This window comes from Mytilus edulis, chromosome 8 (assembly GCF_963676685.1).
Source record: "Mytilus edulis chromosome 8, xbMytEdul2.2, whole genome shotgun sequence".
In the NCBI taxonomy this organism is placed as follows: domain Eukaryota; kingdom Metazoa; phylum Mollusca; class Bivalvia; order Mytilida; family Mytilidae; genus Mytilus; species Mytilus edulis.
In genome coordinates this window covers 4,427,919-4,447,769 of record NC_092351.1, presented here as the reverse complement: position 1 = coordinate 4,447,769, position 19,851 = coordinate 4,427,919, and the positions used below count along the sequence as shown (strand labels likewise).

The 19,851-nt window shown below is 30.3% G+C and overlaps 1 protein-coding gene across 1 annotated transcript in view; it reads left to right on the top strand.

Annotated features, from left to right (window-relative positions):
• LOC139484643 (cholecystokinin receptor type A-like) overlaps nt 1–19,851 on the top strand; it is a 60,715-nt gene that overhangs the window by 19,084 nt on the left and 21,780 nt on the right. The gene's annotated exons all lie outside the window — the stretch shown is intronic.

The window sequence follows — 19,851 nt, the reverse complement described above, 5'->3', positions numbered from 1 at the left end:
ATAACGTATTAAGTTATGACAAATAGTTCTGTTAAGAACTTTATTAATATTTGTTTAGTATCAATTTTATTCAAAAATCGTTTCTTCTTTAAATATAAATGGTAAAATTAATGTTCTAAATGCCTAGTTTTGTGTACACTTAACCTACACAAGGCCTATATTGACTATCGACTGCATGTAGACAAAACATGATTCAAACTGCATGTAAACACTGAGTTTAACGAATGCGAACGTATTTGTGTTTAGTTTATGTGTGAGTTACACTAACACAACACAGATAATATGTGAAAAATACTCATCTACAAGACTTTGAACTTCAAAAACCGACAAAGAAAAGTATTCAATTGAAAACAACAACGATGTAGATATAGGAAAAGGTTGGAACATATTCGGTTAATAACTACCAGAATATAAATTATCGTTGTGTGCATGTCTTACCAGTCGTCTTAGCACGAACATTTTAAAAAAATTGAGTATATTGATAACAGTCTCTATTCCTTTTTGTTTACCTCTTCTAATTATAAAGAAGGATCAATTTGAAGACACATTGTGTTGATACTTGATGTTGAGTTCAAAACACGCAGTTGATAATCAACTATAACTGCTATTCTTAATTTCAAAGACACATCGATGCCAGTTGTTCTCCATTCATTTGATGTTTTCGAGCTTTTCATTTTGCTATATGATAATGAAATTTCCGATTTTAATTTTCCTTGGATTTCGGTAATTTTGCTATTTTTGTTTTTTGCTTATATTGTACATCTAGCTGTTAAATGTAAAAGTTTATATTTAATTATGTTAGTTACATTACGTTTTAGTACCTACTTTAGCATTGTTTACTGCCTTCATCAATCTTTTTTGTATTAGTTTACTTATTTCAAATGATATAAAGTATAACAATTGTTAACATATATCAATGTTCGAACCATCCGTTCAGTTAAATTACTGTGTAAGTATTAGTTATAAGCATTCATTGAGAACTTCACTTTATATAAAGCGATCTTTCACTGCCATTGACCGGCCGGATAGTGTGACTATTCATTATACCACTTTTAGTACACCATGTCAACTACATCTCTAGAAGGTTATACAATGTTTCCGAATCGATACCGCAAAGGAAGTAAATTAGACATCTTGTAGTCTATAACTATTTTTGCTATCTTCATTAAAGCTAATTTTGCAAGGATTTCGAAATTTCAGTTCAATAGCATTGGAAATTACATTTATTATTCATTTGTAAAAACGTGGTTAATCGGACTATATGCTTCGATATCAGGAGGGATGTGGATATACAAAAGGCGGGAGAGGTTGAATAAATTGTTATAGGGATAATGCAACGCAATCACGGTCAATAATGACTCTAGATAACGACCGTGTTTTTTAAAAAGAGAAACCAACCAAATGTATATATATGTATACAGATCTGTATGTCCATTTATTTACCATTGTTTATTAATTTATTCCTTTAAAGTATTATAAATATTCACGTTCAATAGCTGTTCATATTTAATGTGTCATTTTATTAAAGATAGCTATAACAAAGAATTCTTTGGAGAAAATTATAATGCTAGTGCTGCAATGGTAAAATCCGTAGTTAATGACGATAAACAAAAATAAAATAATAAGGGAACTAGAAACTAACTTAACAAACGGCACTAGTTAGTAGTAACAGAATTGCGTGCACAATTAAATGGTCTTAACGAAGGAATAAACATGACAGCTTAGTCATTCAAAATACAATTTTTTTTTTTTTTTATCGTTAATCAATTTTCTTCTTTTTTTTGTAAATTTCTAAATTATAATTGTGTGATTCCTTTCTGTGAATTCTCATTATTGCTCGGATAATTAGTCTTGTGCATTCAAATGGAACTGGCATTTATGAAGATTCGAGGGAAAAACAAAAAGGAATAACATTAAAAATAAGCAATTATACATCAATAAGAAATATCCATCAGTATAAAACTTTTTGAAAATCAGATAACATTGAAAACATTATATTTAGATCATTTGAAACTGTGAAAGATGGAGGTAAATGTTCATTTTTAAAGTGTTTTCAAATTGTACTTCAAACGTGGAAATTGCAAGAATAAATGGAAAAAAACAAATATGTTGAGTACGCATACGTCAACCCACAAAAAACAATAACATGAAATTTCAAAGAAACTGAAGAATAGAAAAAATGCTTTAAACGAGACGACTTTACAAATATATATTAGATAAATTAAGAAAAAAGAATAGAAATCAATCGTTTTGTCGGCTAAACCCACGTACTGCGACAGTTGAAACGACCATTGTACCTACAAATGTATCTACACTGAGCATGCGTGCAGGAAAAAGATTCTTCAAACTGATTTGAATTGATAGTTTTACCTGTTCTTTTTTACTTGAGTTGCAACAGAAATATCCCAATATATGACAGTTAATCTTTTTGATAGGTTCAATAAATAATCTAAATTCTTGATAAATTCAAGATTATTATTGTTTTTTTTTTATAAATATCTTCTATTTTGATTCCTATTTATTTACTTCTCAGATCATACTGTACGAATGGTTGACTTTATAATGGGATATCTATTGTGCTATCAATATCATTCTATGCCATTTTGTATACGTTTTCAGGGAATCATATGGTCAATTATCGATTATGAACGTGTCAGTCACGACAGGAAACATTTGAACATGGTGTTATTTTATAGGATGTCCTAGGTAGTTGATTCAGTAATATTTGCCGTTTATCAGTCAACTATATTACAGATAACCATCGCTTTTCCTGTATGTTTCATGTTTCGCTTCTGACATCAAGTCCACTGGGAATAAAACGCCTCAACAAAAACCGTTCATGTTGATATTTTGTCACGTTTTGTCACAAGAAACAATTCAAATAATGTTTTTGTTTTGATAAACTTGACCTCTAAGCATTATATGAGTTTACTGCCTGAAAAAAACACTGTATAAGTTTCTTTTCTGGTATTGAAATTTATAAATAAATTGATAATTGTACATGTATATACATTATTTGATGTGGAGACAAAATTATATGCAGAGGTGTTCATATCATTTTGTGAAAAGTTAATATGAGGCAGGCATTACCTGTAAATGGGGACGAAGTCTGTATGATTTTTTTTTAAAATCAAACCAGTTAAAAAGATGTACTTTAGTGAGGTTTAGGAATTTTTGTCAGATGTTCGAATTCCTTTTTTTTTCATATGATACAGGGTAAAATATTTTGCCCCGTAACATCCATTTTTCTTTTTATATAAGACTTCAATAGCTCATAAAAAGTCATGTGCCGAAATTTAAGCAGATTGTTCATTTCTTTTCGTTTGATTTGAGACCTAAATAATACCAATGCGAATATAAGGTTAAAGTCTGAGTCAGCCTTTTTCCGTCAATTTTAAAAAATCAAATATCTTAAAAGGCGCTCCATAACCTATCAATGTTTTAAGAAATGTTGTTTCTTAACTAATACTCTGCTGACTAATAGTATCAATTATCAATTCTTGATTTATTTAATTTCACTGAAGTGCATCATTTAATACACCGAAACGTTAGGAGCTGCATAACCATGAATGACCTTACAAAATAACCTTATTCAACTAATGTGTACTTTGTTTGAGGCAGTTGAAACCCTAGTTTATTTAAAAATAATTTCTTAATTCATGAACGAAGTTGATTATTAAAAATTAACTAGGGCAATTAAATGAAATCAGCAAGGTTATGTTTTGATTGTTATCGATTTAAAGTTGAAAGCAAACTTTTTTTTCAGTAAAATGTCTCCAAACTCACATGGACCTGTGATAATTCATTTTTAACTATATGCTTCATTATAAAATGACAATACGTTTTCGACGGTAACTTTCAATGCTATCTCATCCATATGACTCAGGGGGTAGCAGTTGTAATGTTAGCACTCTATTATATTACATTAAAATCAAAACTGACAGAACAGAGAGAAAAATACAGAACATTCAGTTAGATAAATTAAACAGCACATAGCGTTATATATATAGGTGATATATTAATGTTTTACCATCAATAAAAAGTTAACCTCAATAACGTTTTTTATGTTGTGCGGGTTGTAAATTTTGTGATTACAATGTATGTTGAACGAATCTAACCCACCGAACTGGAGATAAAGGATACTACAGATACAGTTAAATCTGCATCAAATCTTGACATACAACTATAAATTGACAATGAGGGTCGGTTTTGAAAACGAAAGAGATGATTTCAGCTTCCCAATTGTGAATTTTCAATTTCTATATAGCAACATTCCATCAGCACCAGTTGCATACAGATTATATATCTCTCAATTGATACGATATTGCCTGGCTTGTATTTCCTATCATTATTTCCTTGAAAGAGGAATGCTGCTCACAAGGAAGCCATAAAACCAAGAGTTCCAAATGGTGGAGCTGAAATCATCCCTTCATAAATTTTACTGACGCCATCACGACTTGGTTAACAGTGACGGAATTTAACCGTTTCACAGATGATATCGGATATATTCCTTATGTCGTAACTACAATACCCTTCCCTTTTCTTAAATGTGACTTACCGAACTAGACTATTTACCGGATTTGTAATAACATAAGCAACACAACGGTGGCCACATGTGGAGCAGGATCTGCCTACCCTTCCGGAGCACATGAGATCACCCCCAGTTTTTGGTGGGGTTTTAAATGTTGGCAATTAGATTGATATATCTAGTTTATAATCTAAAAATAACATTTCTTTAAAAATTGGCAAATGAAAATTAGAGGCAACGCCAGTTTACGGATTATCAAATCTTATAATTCACAAAGATAATCAAAACAAGTGCGTAAACTAGTGTCTTGGTATCTTTAAAAATGGGGTTTTACTTTTGTTTTTCAAACATAATGACATTTTAGGATTAAACGCAATCCTCATATTAAAAGAGAGACAAATGATACCAGAGGACATTCATACCTGCAAGTCGAAAATAAACTGACAACGACATGGCTATTAAGGTAAAAGACAATCAGACACACAAGATTAAACACAACACCTCCAATATAAAACTAAAAGCTGAGCAACATACACGGAAACCACAAAAAAATGGTGGTAGTCTCAGATGCTCCAGAAGGTTAATGAAATTCTGCTCAACATGTGACACCCGTTGTGTTACTCATGTTAGTATAAACCCGAGTACTTCTAGTATATAAACTCTATATTAATTGAAATCTTGTATAAGAGATACATGAAATACAGCTCGCGATTACCAATGAAACATACACATTCTTCAAACGGGTTAGATAGCTTTCAACAAATAAATGTTCTTCAATGGCGTTGCAAGTTTCCTTTCGACTTATGTGCTTTGAGTGTCCCTTTGGTATTTACTAACTATTATTTACAATGTTTACTTGCGTATGGTACACATGAATTAGAAGATGTGGGAGTAACAAGTTAAATGTAATGTCAATTTCAGTCATATAAATCATCATACATAATTAATGATCAGAGCAACCTTAAAGCTTAGCCAAAACAAACAAAAACAAACATCGTTTAGAAACTGTTTCAAAATATAAATAGCAACCATATATTCTAGACTGATAACGATAAATATGTTTTGAATGACAATGAATCTCGATCACGGTGATAATTCAATTGGACTTTGAACTTAATACTTTTTATAATGAATGTCATATAAATTAGTCAATTAACTTCTATATTGTATAGCATATGTATCTTCTTAGATTGAAGTAATTTTTCGCCATGTTGGCATATTTTAAGTGTTAAGGAGTTTTAGAAATTTATTTAATTTCAACATAAGTCAAACTCAGATTATAAACATATACATTCTTTTAAACAGATGTTGAATTGTTATTACATATCTTACAGTATAGTTGATGATGCTCACAATTTCCAATCATGTAGTATGAGACTTCGTTTTTCGCGTTGAGTCTTGTTTAACGTAGATGTACTTAAATTTGATTTGAATCCACAGATTTAAGAACCTAGAATTGTTCTGTAATGAGAATACCTAAATTGCAAACATGATTTTATTCACGTCCGTTAAATTGAATAAAAAAATGTTTGGTTTTATTTTTTCACATTTTAAAACAAATAGAAAAAAAGTCTTTACGTATTATGCAATTTGTAAGAAATTGACACCTGTGACTAATTCGAGTTTTTTAATTTATATAAGTCAACTTGTTGTGGACATAGAATGCCATGTTTTGTAAAAAAAAGTAATAAAAATACCAAACTCAAAGATGTATGCAAAAAAGAGAATGTAATGATATTTAAACAAATGAATATTTTTTTATCCTGTAATTAGCCTTGTATTGTACAAATAACAGGTACAAAAATAATGTTTTGATTTATTTGTACTTGTACATATAAAGTATCCTGTTAATCTACTTCCATGTTGAAGGATCGGTAATGTGGATATTTCTTTTTACGTGCCAGTTCATTTTTGGGCCCTCTTCGCGGTACGCTTTTACACTCGAACGATTTCTTTAAAACATTAGTGACCATGATTTCGGTTTAAACATCTAACGCTTCAAGTGTTTGGAGTTAATTGCATGATAAAATCAATAAATGTACCATTGTCGGAAAATATCAAACCTATTTGTACTAGCTGCTAAACAGGAAAAAGCTCGCTTTTCTTCCTGTTTCTAAAGCTCATACAAATAAATTTTATATTTTCCGACAATGTACATATATTGTATATATTTAAGGATAGAAATGAAATCATCGGATTAACTTAAACCTTTTTATGAATAAATATATTACAAAGAGTATACTCGGAACAGTAGAATAAATAATTGAATATGATAACTAAAGTTTTCTGTAAGAACCAATTTATATCAACAGGTTAAATTTCATGACATACGGTGGACTGAATGAATATTAAATCCCCGACTTAACGTGATGAAAACTAATCATGGTGATTTAAACAAAAACAATGATAGCAATTCGTTAAAAAAACATAATGACTTAATGAAACACATATTTGACACCTGTTTATTCTATTTCCATAATTAGATATCTGGATTACATTCTTACTTAGAGGTCTATCAATGTGTTCGTTTTACAATATTGTGCAGAAAAATCCTAACATGCACAATTTTAGGTAAGACTTGGTGTTTTTTTTATCACACAAGGTGAAATAGTTATCAAAGTGCAATAACTGTTTGTAGCAAACAAACAAATTAATTTAGTATCATACATTTTCTTAATGGAATTAGTCAAATATTGAAAACACTTATGGGAAATAGTATATTAACGTAATCTGTACGATAATTTACGTTTGAAGTTGGATTCATAACAAACTGGACATATATATATATATATATATTATAGTTAATTGCTATTAATAAGTATTGCAATATGCATTGTGTTTAAATGCAATATCAGTATTTAGTTCTATTATAATCTTTAATCAATCCTAATTCTCTCTTACTTTTGAGATAGAGTTTTTCATATGTGACGTCATTCTTCTGCTGTTTCAGAAATTTCATAAATTCAAATGTGACGTAATTTTTAATGCCTTTTCATCATCGTATGTGACGTCATTTTCACAATTTACTGCGTTGAGGCCAGGACTGAGTTGGGTGTGTCTATTCTGTGTTGGTCTTTGCATTATGCATTCGTGTTTGTTTTCTGTAATGAGTTAATACTTCAGTTTCATTATGTTTATCTATTATATTCTTTTGATAAAATTTACTGTTTGCAATAGCATTAATTGTTCTAAATAATAAGGATGTTCTTATCCCATGCATAAAAACATAGCCGTATTTGATACAGCCTTTTTCAACTTTTGATCTTAGTGCTGTACAACTTTGTACTTTTTTTCGCTTTCGATCTTTTATATCTGGGCGTCATTGGTGAGTCTTGTGTGGGCGAGGCGCGTTGTTGACGTATTGAATTTTAAACCTGATGCTTTTTGTTATTCATTAATCATGTGTTTCTTTGTCTAATACGTTCTCCTATTTATTTGTATTGTAGTCCTGTAATAATATGTTATATTTAACATTGCCATTAAAATGCGAGGTTTGGCATGCCACAAAACCAGGTTCAACCCACCATTTTTTCCTTTAAAAATGTCCTGTACCAAGTCAGGAATATGGCCATTGTTATATTATTGTTCGTTTCTGTGTGTGTTACATTTTAACGTTGCGTCGTTTGTTTTCTCTTATTTTTGAGTGTAATTTCACATTGCGATAAGACGTGTCACGGTACTTGTCTATCCCAAATTCATGTATTTGGTTTTGATGTTATATTTGTTATTCTCGTAGGATTTTGTCTGATGCTTGGTCCGTTTCTGTGTGTGTTACATTTTAGTGTTGTGTCGTTGTTCTCCTCTTATATTTAGTGCGTTTCCCTCGGTTTTAGTTTGTTACCCCGATTTTGTTTTTTGTCCATGGATTTTTGAGATTCGAACAGCGGTATACTACTGTTACCTTTATTTAACATCTGATTTTACACAAAAAATAGTTTAAAGTTAATTGTAGTTTGCGCATCTTCTTTATATTTTCTAAGTCAATTAACAGTTGTAGGTTAAGATTTGTAAAAATATAAATTATCAATCGTTAAAAATCCATTTGTTCAAATGGTGTTGTAATGATTGTATCAGTTGATATAGTACGAATAACCTGATAATAAAGTATTGAAAAAACATTTCAATTAGTAGTGTAAAATGTAAACATATAGCTGTTCTACCAGTAATAACTGATAGCCTATGTATCATGTGAATGACTATGATAACACAGCGAATATATCAAGATGCAATCACAAAAAATCCGTTAAAAACCAAATTCCATGATGCGTAGTGATAATATAGAGCGAGACAGACAGGACAAGAGATCAGACTTGGTGCCTTTGATTCCGATCTGAGATGACAAGTCAGAATATGTTATATATATATAGTCTTTCACCAATAAAGTAGTTATTCCTTTAAATTAACCATTTCATATATCATCTTTGTTTCAAACTCTTTGACCTACAATAAATAGATCGACCTAGATTTATTCTGTATATCTATTGACACATTATTTGGAATGAAACACACACCACATATTTCTTTATTCATGAATGAAAAACCTTGAAAAACATGTATCTTTATTTATAAACGTATAAGCTATACTATACATGTGTACATCTATCGTATCTTTGTTGTCATACAATCAAAAAGTAAACATCTACTTTTATCCTCAAACGTTTCACATTAGTTTGTATTTTCCTACATCATTATAAGTTGATCGATGTCTACTACGTCGAATCGAAAACAACCATGTATAACAACAAATCAAAAGTTATGTTACTGTATTGTTTACGATAACTTGAAGAATTAATCTTAATAAACTTGTCGAAAGTGTAAATTAAATCCCATATTGTATAATTATTCCAACCTATAGTACAATGAAGAGCCCATCAAAATCTGGATAATTGATAAAGTCAGCATTTTCCTTATCCTATAAGGATATGACTATCTTAATTACGTAGACAAGTAGTGACACGCGATTTGTTCGTCTTTCAATCGAAGCGTTACTACATATACCTAACTTTCTGTATATGCTATACAAGTTTATAAACAAAGAGGTCATACTGCTGACCATAATTATAATATAGTTGGTGTTAACTCTTATTCGGAAGTACATTTTGTTTTGAAATTCTAGTAGGATGTCATTAAGCTTGTGCGTAACTTATGCAATTTCTACACGTTTAATTATCCACGTATCAACGCGTCCATACGCTGGCATGAAATTGACCAGTTGCAGGTCAAAATGTCTATTCATAATATCCTCTTTTCTTAGCGGATCCGCTAAATCCGACGTCTTTCATTCTAACCGAACTTCATAAGAGTCTATCTGGGCATCTACATGTAATCAAGGGGTAAAACATGAAAAAAAAACATGAAGCAGAAATGAGACGGCGTTGTTATTATCAAACTGGAAATACACCCGAGGGCTAGAAATGTTAAACCTGTCGTCATTACTATTAGTTATGTAATGAAAATAATATTCTGTGTCTCAACATTCATGTTATCCGTTTCTATTTTCAAATTATTGGAGAGAAAACTCTAACGGAAACATTTAAATCAACTGGTATTATGTAATTTCCGTACTTCAGTTGACAAATGCTTTTAGTTGAAGATGAGAGAAACAATAATAATGATGAATTAACAAATGTCTTCACTTAATATGCATTTGTGTAGCTTAACATATTTATTTGTTTTGTGTCATGTCAAATACCTCTTTTACTAAAACGAAAACACGTTTTATAAATAGGAACAAAAAGAAACATTGGGTATCCGTCGAACGACATTTTAAATAAAAGACAGTCGATCCATTTCACATAAGGTAGTAAATAATTCAAACAGCCTTCCAATCAACACTAAATTTTACGCCTGGCATAACACAAACATATGCGGGGTGTATGCACTGTTGATTTTCCTTGAACATATGACCGAGTTAACCCTTCCTCTTTTCATCACGATCTATCATGACTTTTAACAACAAACATTCAAGGAAAACACCTAAGTTTATAATGGTATAAACATTTCTTACGTATATTCTTATATATTTTTTTGTAAAAATTGCAAAGTGCATGGAAACATATACAATGCATCAATTTAAGCTGCAGTTACTCATTTATAATCAATCTCAACGCACAAAAAAAACATTTAATGATGGCAGAATGAATATGTACAGAATTAAAATTGATTTTTTGGATGTTTTGTTTTGTGTTTTTTGATTGGTGTGGATAAAATCAAAGAAACATTTTTTTAAATGATATAAAGTAGAAATTACTATCAACCTTCCAAATTACCAGACGTAAATAATTGAAACCCAACAGTAGAAAGTTATAAATTTTGAAGCCTAACTTATTTTTTTCTTCAATTTTTTTAGTCATAAATCAGGTCGTTGGTGTTCTCTTTTAATAAACTATATTCATTTCATAAATATGACCATCTTTCTCATACAGCTTCTAACGTTGCTACATTCCTAACTTTGAAATCAATGTTTCAGATTTTGACATGTTTTACAAAAACTATACATATTTTCTAATTTTATTTGATTTTTGACAAATATACCAATTTCAATAGAACAGGTTATTTTTTTCAAGAACATCATTCAATCACTAAGCTATTAATCTTCTCAGAATTGATGTAGTGAGTGATTTAATAAGAGAACAACAAAGGCATACATTTTGTGAATTTAATAAAAAACAATATATACTGGTGACATCGAATACAAGAAAAGAACGTAATGACTATTAGATAACAAGTCTTTATAGATTGCTTACATCAACGTCACTGGAACTCACTTTGCCAATCATACCACATCTTCTTATTTTTATGTTTATAAAGTTAACTTGATTGTTTTCTATTCCTGTAATGTAAACGAGCTTTTGGTTTATCATTTTGATTAAGGTCTTTCAGTTTTCAATTTTTCTTCGGTATTTTTGATATTTAAGTTTATAAAGCGATATTGTATTTCTCATTAATGAAGACCATATGACGACCTATAGTTGTTAACTTTTATGTGGAAAGATGTCTCATTAGAAACCACACAACATATTCTTATTTTTGTATTAAGTTTCTATGTTGTGTTTTTTTTAAATTTGTTGTTTGTCAATGGTTGGACCACATATTAATGACGAGGCTTAGGTTTTCCTTCTATTCTAAATCAATCTATTCGCAAAATTTGAGTTGAAACAATACGCTGCATTTAACGTTGATGACGTTTTTAATGAAGTCTACTACAAAGAACAATGAGAAATATCACAGGGTTATGTACACTTACTTTTAGCCTCTGTTAGTACCTGCACAAGTAGGTTAATTGGATGAGACTATACCCAAAACCCCACGAAATATAATCCTACTAATACGCATATTTATTAAGCAAAGCCATCACATCTAAGCTGTTTCTTTTGAGTAATGTGCGATATAGGGAAAAACAGTAACTACAAAATTAAAGTTTTGGGTTACTTGTTTTTGTGTTTGTTTTTTGCGATACTTTTTATGGTCCTATAATACATAAACATCCAGGCATAGTCAGGGTGATTACAGTACATGTTGAATGCGAAAAAGTTATTAATATTAAAGTTTCCATGTTATCATCAGTATTAAAGTCTCCATTTTATCATAAGAATTAACATTTGTAGATTTGTTTAATGCACAACAAGTCTACATGGAATTGAACATGAATGATAATCGAATCTGAAATGCGTTTGTGTAACTATATGTCATAATAGGAAATTTGATAAGTGTCTGGTGCTTTGAATACAAAAGAATAACGAGCAAAACAGTTATAGATCATAAAAACATTTTGAAGCTTTTTGTTATCTTTTTTTCTGTTATTCGAGTTATTTCCGTTCTAAGTTAATTAGCCTACATCATAACATGTCGTAAGTAGACAAATATAGAAACTGACATTTGTTATCACGATTTCTGTACAGGTTGATTTGTGTAACTAACTCTAATGATCATTAAACTCTCGTGCAATATATTAACTTATCATGTTATTAATTAATAACGACGTTATCTAAGATCCTGTGTCAAACAACCAGAAACATGAAAAACACTTATATAGCCGTTTTCATTTTATAGTCACAATTCAAATGCATATTCACTTTGATTACATAGTCAGCAATAAAGTGCAAATAATATTTGATGGATCCTAAAGTTATTTTCGCGAATGTTATTTTGCATTGTAGATAATTAGGGGGGTGATCAGGGTGTTGAGGTATAACATCAATTAGTTTATTGATGGGTTATTTCCCTTATCCTAGAAGATTCAATCGATCATGACGAATGGCATTGATTTTACCTTATTTATTCATAAGCTCAATTATTTGCCCCTCATTATTGTTACTTAAACAATGTTAATAAGCCTAGTATCATGTAGAAAATACATAACCGCAATTCAAATAAACAAACACTCAAAGAAAAAAAATGTCTGATCGGCAGGCTGTAGGGCGCAGTTCAAAACTCCCTGAACAACATATAGCATAAAAGGCATTTGTTATATCCAATTTGTACTAACAAGGCTACGTAGAAATATTTTAAAATTTTAGATTTAAGTTTGGATTGTTAACGAAGAAAGATATTTGAATCTTAAATTATCGATTTTCTTTATCAACATCAGGAAAGAGACAATTGTCTTATTATTTATAATTTGACAAATGTACGTGTAGATCATTCAAAATAACATGTGCCTTCACAATCAATAGTAAATGTGAAAAAACTGACCTGGAGTATAACTTATTTATCATGGCATTTCTGACTATGCTCGTCATACGTAAATATGATAACTGTGGCTTTACTTTCGTTTTAAAAACAGAATATTTCACCTGCGATTAATTATATACTCTGGATGAGTTATTGAAATCTCATAATATTTATATAGGCCGCGATCATCAATGAGAGAAAGACCCTTCTCAAACGGCTTCGGATGGCTTACATTTTGATAATGCGGTGTCAGTTTCTTTTCGACTTATGTGTTTTAAATGAACCAATGGTACTTACTGATTCTCTTTACATTGCTAACTTGCGTATAATACAAGAGATGACATAAGGATTAAAAGATGTGGGAGTAGCAAGTCGAACCTAATGCCATTCAAATAATGAAACACGATGAGAAAAACCGCCATAATATAACAAAACAACCATCTTTTAGAAAGTGTTTTGAAATATTTGTTTTGTATTGCAAACATATATTTCAAAATGATAACAGAAGCTATGTTTACCACCACAATCAATCCCGATGAGGATTTTAGACTTAATACCTTTTATCACGAACTTTTTATAAATCAGTCAATTATCTACTATATCATATATCATATGTATCTTCTAAGATTGGAGTTTACGTCATTTTGGCATATTAAATGTTTTCGATCTAACATGTTTATAATTTCAACATAAGTCAGGCTTATATTATTGTTAACATTAAATGCTTTTAAACTAATGATGATTTTTTATTACATATCTTACAATATTGTCAATGATGGTTAAAATTTCCATTCATGTCCTATCATAGTTAGTTTCGCATTGTTTTTTGTTCAAGATGGCGGTACTTAAATTTTGTCAATATGACATGTTTTCGACTCCTTTGATTTATAGAATAGACAAAAGTTTATACTCCAAGTTAATGTTGTAGATGTATACTAATTTACTGTATAGTTTTATATGTTTAATTTGAATCCACAAAAGTCAAGGACAAGCATATATCAAAATAAATTAAGATCTGTTACAGTATTGATCATATCTGAATCACAAGCATGCTGTAAAATCAAATAAGAAATAGGTTTTATTTCTCCACATTCTAAAACAAAATAAATATCTATGATTACTACGCATTGTATAAGAATTGAACACCTGTGAATTATGCAAATTACTCATTTTCAAAAGTCGACTTTAGGCGGATATAGCATGCAAGGTTTCTGTATAAAGTTTTACAAAAATAACGAGTTCCAAGGTTTATTCAGAAGGGAGAAAGTTCAGATATTTAGTAATAATGAGACATATTGATCTTGTTTTTTTTTGCTTCATATTGCAAAAACAATGAATTTACGGTAAAATATAAGTTTGATCCATAATAGAAATAAAATCATCGGAAAAATTTTCCCTTTTAATCTTTTTGTATATATATATGGTTTAAAGAGTAAACCCAAAACAACAATCATATACACGTTTTATCTAAATGAAATTTCATGCGAAATAATTGCATATCGTAGCTAACGTTTTCTGTAAATAACACTCTCTACGAACAGATATGAAGTCAATGATGTAAAGCGAACTGAATTTTAAACCCTAAAATTAACCTATCATATTGAATTAAAAACAATCACAATTGTAGCAATTCGTTGAAGAAAAAAACAATGACTTTATGAAACACAGATTTTGACACCTGTTTATTTCATTATCTTGATTAAACATATTAGATATCTGTATCAAATCCTTCCCAAAAGATGTCTGGCAATGTGTTCTCTTTACTTTAGATCAGAAACATAAGGCAAAGTTCACAATATTAAAGATAAGAATTGGTGTTTTCGATCACACAAGTTGAAATAGTTTTCAAATAACAACTACTGTTTGTAACATCCCAAAAACATAATTTGAGTATCATACATGTGTTTAAGGGAATTATTAAAAACAAATCAAACACTTATATGTTAAAGTATCTGAAAATCCTAGTGCACACAAAATTATAGTATTAAATGGATTGTGATTTACGCATCTCCTTTATAGTATCTAAGTACATTGACAGTTAAAGGTGTAAATTATAAGTCGTTAAAAAGCCATTTTGTTCAAACGCTGTTGTAATGGTTGTAACAGTATATATAATACATATACATTTATAGTGACAAAAAAGCTTCAGTTTGAGGTGTTAAATGTAATTATAAACCTGTTCTATCGTATTAAACTGCAAATTATGTTGAATTTCAATGAATATGATGACATAACGTATGTAGTAAGATCCACTGAAAACTTCAAATTCCATGGTGCTATTTTATGACAAAAGAGAGATAAAGAAAGAGAGAGAACGCAGCTGGCTGCTTTTGATTTCAATCTAGGTAATAAGACAGACTATGTTATATATAGGTTTCCACCAACAAATAGAACCTTATATTAACCTCACATGCCTTTAGATTTTAATTAGTATTTCATATATGATTTTTGGTTCAAACTCCTTGACCCACAATAAATTGATTGAATTTATTCTTTATATACATTGACGCATTATTCGGTATAAACAAAAACCACATTTTATTATTATTCATGGACGACGATCCCGGAATAAATCACATGTATCTTTATTTATTGACGTATAATCAAAAACCAAACAAGTGTTAATAACTAAAACGAGACGTATATCTTCAAATATTTCACAGTTTTTTTATATTTATGTACTATCATAAATCGATTGATGATTACTTCGTACCGAAAACAACAAATCAAAAGTTGTGTTACTGTATTGTTAACGATCACTTAAAGAAATAATCTTCATAAACTTGATGGAAGTCAATTTCTTATGCCATATACTCATCCTTAGTTGTACATTAGTTCTAACGAATTGTATAATTAAGAGCTCATCAAAATCTGGGTTGCTTATATCAGAATTTGTCTTATCCTATAAGGATAGAACTATCATTATTTGGAAGAATAGTTATTACACGTGATGTATTTCTCTTCAAATCGCATACACCTAACTATTTGTATAGTCTATAAATGAATTCAGGTAACGCAGATCAAATTTATTCGTTCATTGTGTGTTAATGTGCGTTTTTGTTCGAGTTAAGCCTTCCAATTGATATTTATAGTGTGTGTTTCTATGTTGTGATGTTATACTTTTGTTTCAGAAAACGGAGAAGGTTTGATTAAAACCTCTAATCCCGCTGCAAATGTTTGCACCTGTCCTAATTCAGGAATCTGATGTACAGTAGTTGCCTTCTGTTTATGTAGTTCATACGTGTTTCCCGTTTTTATATAGATTTAAAAGAGGGACGAAAGATACTAAAGGGACAGTCAAACTCATAAATCTAAAACAAACTGACAACGCCATGGCTAAATATTAAAAAAACAGAAAAACAATAGTAAACATGACACAACATAGAAAACTAAAGAATAAACAACACGAACCCCATCTCGGGTGCTCCGTAAGGGTAAGCAGATCCTGCTCCACATGTGGCATCCGTCGTGTTGCTTATGTGATTACAAATCCGGTAAATAGTTCAATTCGGTAGGTCACATTCATGAAAGGGAAAGGGTATTGTAGTTACGACGTAAGGAACATATCCGATATCATTTGTGAAACGGTTATTCCATAACGGTCAACCAACTCGTGATGGCGTCCGTAAAATTTACGAAGGGATGATTTCAACTTCACCATTTGGAACTCTTGGTTTAATAGCTTCCTTGTGATCGTTGGTTTTCCCGTTTTAATGGTTTAAAACTTGTAATTTGCGAGGCCCTTTATAGCTTGCTGTTCGGTGTTAGCCAAAGCTCCAGGTTGAAGGCCATACCTTGACCTATAACGGTTTACTTTTATAAATTGTTAATTAGATGGAGAGTTGTCTCATTGGCACCCAAACAACATCTTCCTATATCTATCTTCATACTGCTGACGATAATGATAATATAATTGGTATAATGTATATTGTTCAATTAGACTGATGTATACCAACCCCAACTAACGAAAAACGAATATGTAGACCCACACGATCTTACAGTATATGTCATCTCTTAAATCAAGAGTTGAGTAGAATATAAAGATATAGCCACCTGAAATTCTCCCATCCGGAAGTACATTTTGTTAAACGTAAGTGGGATGTCAGTAAGGCTGTGCGTATTCGATTCATTGTGTAGACAAAGTGACGCGATTTCTGCACATTATCTTTCAGTATTTCTTTTATACACTTGCATGAAGTTTGCATGTTGGTTATCAACTATTTGTGATATCATGTTTCTTAGTGGTTGTCTTAATTCGTCATCCTTCACTCCGATCAAAATACATTTACAGAGCCTACCTATGTATTCATTGATTATTAGGAGTCTTAAATATACACGAAGACATTGGCTTTGAAATTTTAACATTAGACATTAGAAATGTCTTTAACAATCAATCGAAACAAATGTCCACCAGTCGAAAGACAACATTATAAAACCAAGAATGGTAACTGTAGAAAAAAAAGTACATGAAATCCGCAGTTTTACATGACAAATAGAAACATCAACTGATCAGATTGTCTGTTAAACACGCAAAAAATGAAAATGTTTTGTTCTAAGATATTTACATTTGTAATTCCCGTTGTCTAATTAATCAATAGTCTCAACACTTTTTATCGACAGAAAGGGAATTGATTCAGAGGGGACAATTTACAAGAAATGATTTCTATACATTTCTATAATAAGAAGATGTAATATGAGCATTAAAGTAGAACATAATAAAACCAGGAAACAGAAATGAGACGACATTGTAATTATTAAACTGGAAATACACACGAGGGCTAGAAGTGTTAAACCAGTTGTCACTACTATAGTTATGTAATGACAACGATTATGTGTCTCAACATTCATGTTATGCGTTTATATTTTCAAATTATTTGAAAAACAACTTTTACGGCAGAATTTAAATCAACTTGTATTATGTACGATACGATTACGTATGTAATTTCTGTTCTTTAGTTGACAAATGTCTTCAGTTAAAGATAAGAGTCACGATAATGATGTTAAATTCTTGGAGTTCGGTATTTTTGCTATTTTACTTATACCATTGAATAGATACATTTTATAATAATATGTGGTACGATCTAACCATTATAGATCATAGTACGGTCTTCAATACTGAGCCTTAATTGGATCAAACCGAACAGCATGCTATAAAGGGCACCAACAAATGACTAGTGTAAAACCATTCGAATATCTATATTAATTGTTTGTATTATTTATAAAATTGTTTTGACCCCGATTTGTGCTAAAGCGCGTATGGCTCAGTCTTTAGGCTAATATACATGGTTTGTTTTTTTAGGTTTTATTGGTTTTAAACTTTCTATCGATCTGATAATATGTGCCCTTTCAACTGATTTATTATGCTGAACTATAACATCCCTATCCCAGGTTATATTGAGGGTTCGGTGTAAGCAAGCAAATACAACCCCGCCACATTTTGTAGTCGTTTGTTGTTGTTTACCATTTGACTTGTTTTCCATTTTTTCTTTAATTTAGGGAGTTTATCAATCGATATCATATTGCGCATTGGTGAAGGCTATATGGTGACATTTAGTTTACGTCTACGTGGAGAGTTGTTTCATTGGAAACCATACCACATCTTGCTATTTTTTTATATTTAGATTTCTATGTTGTGTTTTAATTTGTTGTGTGTCATTGGTATTTTGTTTCAGTTTTAAAATTTAAAAATCTATAAATGAGGATATTTTGATTTACTAGATAGAAAAACTGGCTATTATTAGATAGAAATTACAAATGGCATAAAACTGCTGGCATCTTATTGGTTCGATACAATATGTACTCCCTAAACATGTAGTTTAAATAAATTCAAATAATTCAAAAGCATACTTAAAAGTTCTTACAGGATTTATTGCTCTTAGACAAATATGAGTCAATGGAAATCAGAATCAACAAACTGCATTGGACAAAACTAGTTCACTCATTTCTTTAAACATACGATTGTTTTGAAAAATCCATTATACGTTTTATATACAAAAAAAAACAATATTGGAAACTGTGATAACTACAAATTGTACTTAAAAAATTGGTCATCACAATTTAATACAATTCATTTAAACAAAGTGTATGATAGTTGTTTATAATAGATTCAAACAATGTGTGTGTGATAATAATTTCTAAAAGAAATAATAATAACGAAGTTGGAACTCTGTATTTCAATTCAAATAGGTTGTATGTAGTACATGTTTTAATCTTAAATTCCTAACTCCAAATTAAAACAATAAAAAGGTACGTCCTAGATTGGCATCTGCAGCATAACGGATCCTGAGACGAGAATTATTGAAGACTCTCAAAGGGATATTCAATAACGTTAACACAAATATGCGTAACAGAACATACTGATATATGATACTATTTAGAACTCTATGAAGTGACTTCGAAGCATCAAAAATTACCGAAACAGAGATAACTCAACTTAATTAATGACCGTTTATGTACTTTGACAGGGGTTGATTCATGTTTTTGATGTTACAATATATCATTAAAAATTGAATTATATATTGACAACAGCTGCACAATGTTCTACAGGGTATCGTGTTCTTCTTTATCTAACAAAATACAAATAATATGGCATTTACCAGATGAACCACAAGTATACAGCTTTAATATTAATGCATATGATTTTACAAAAA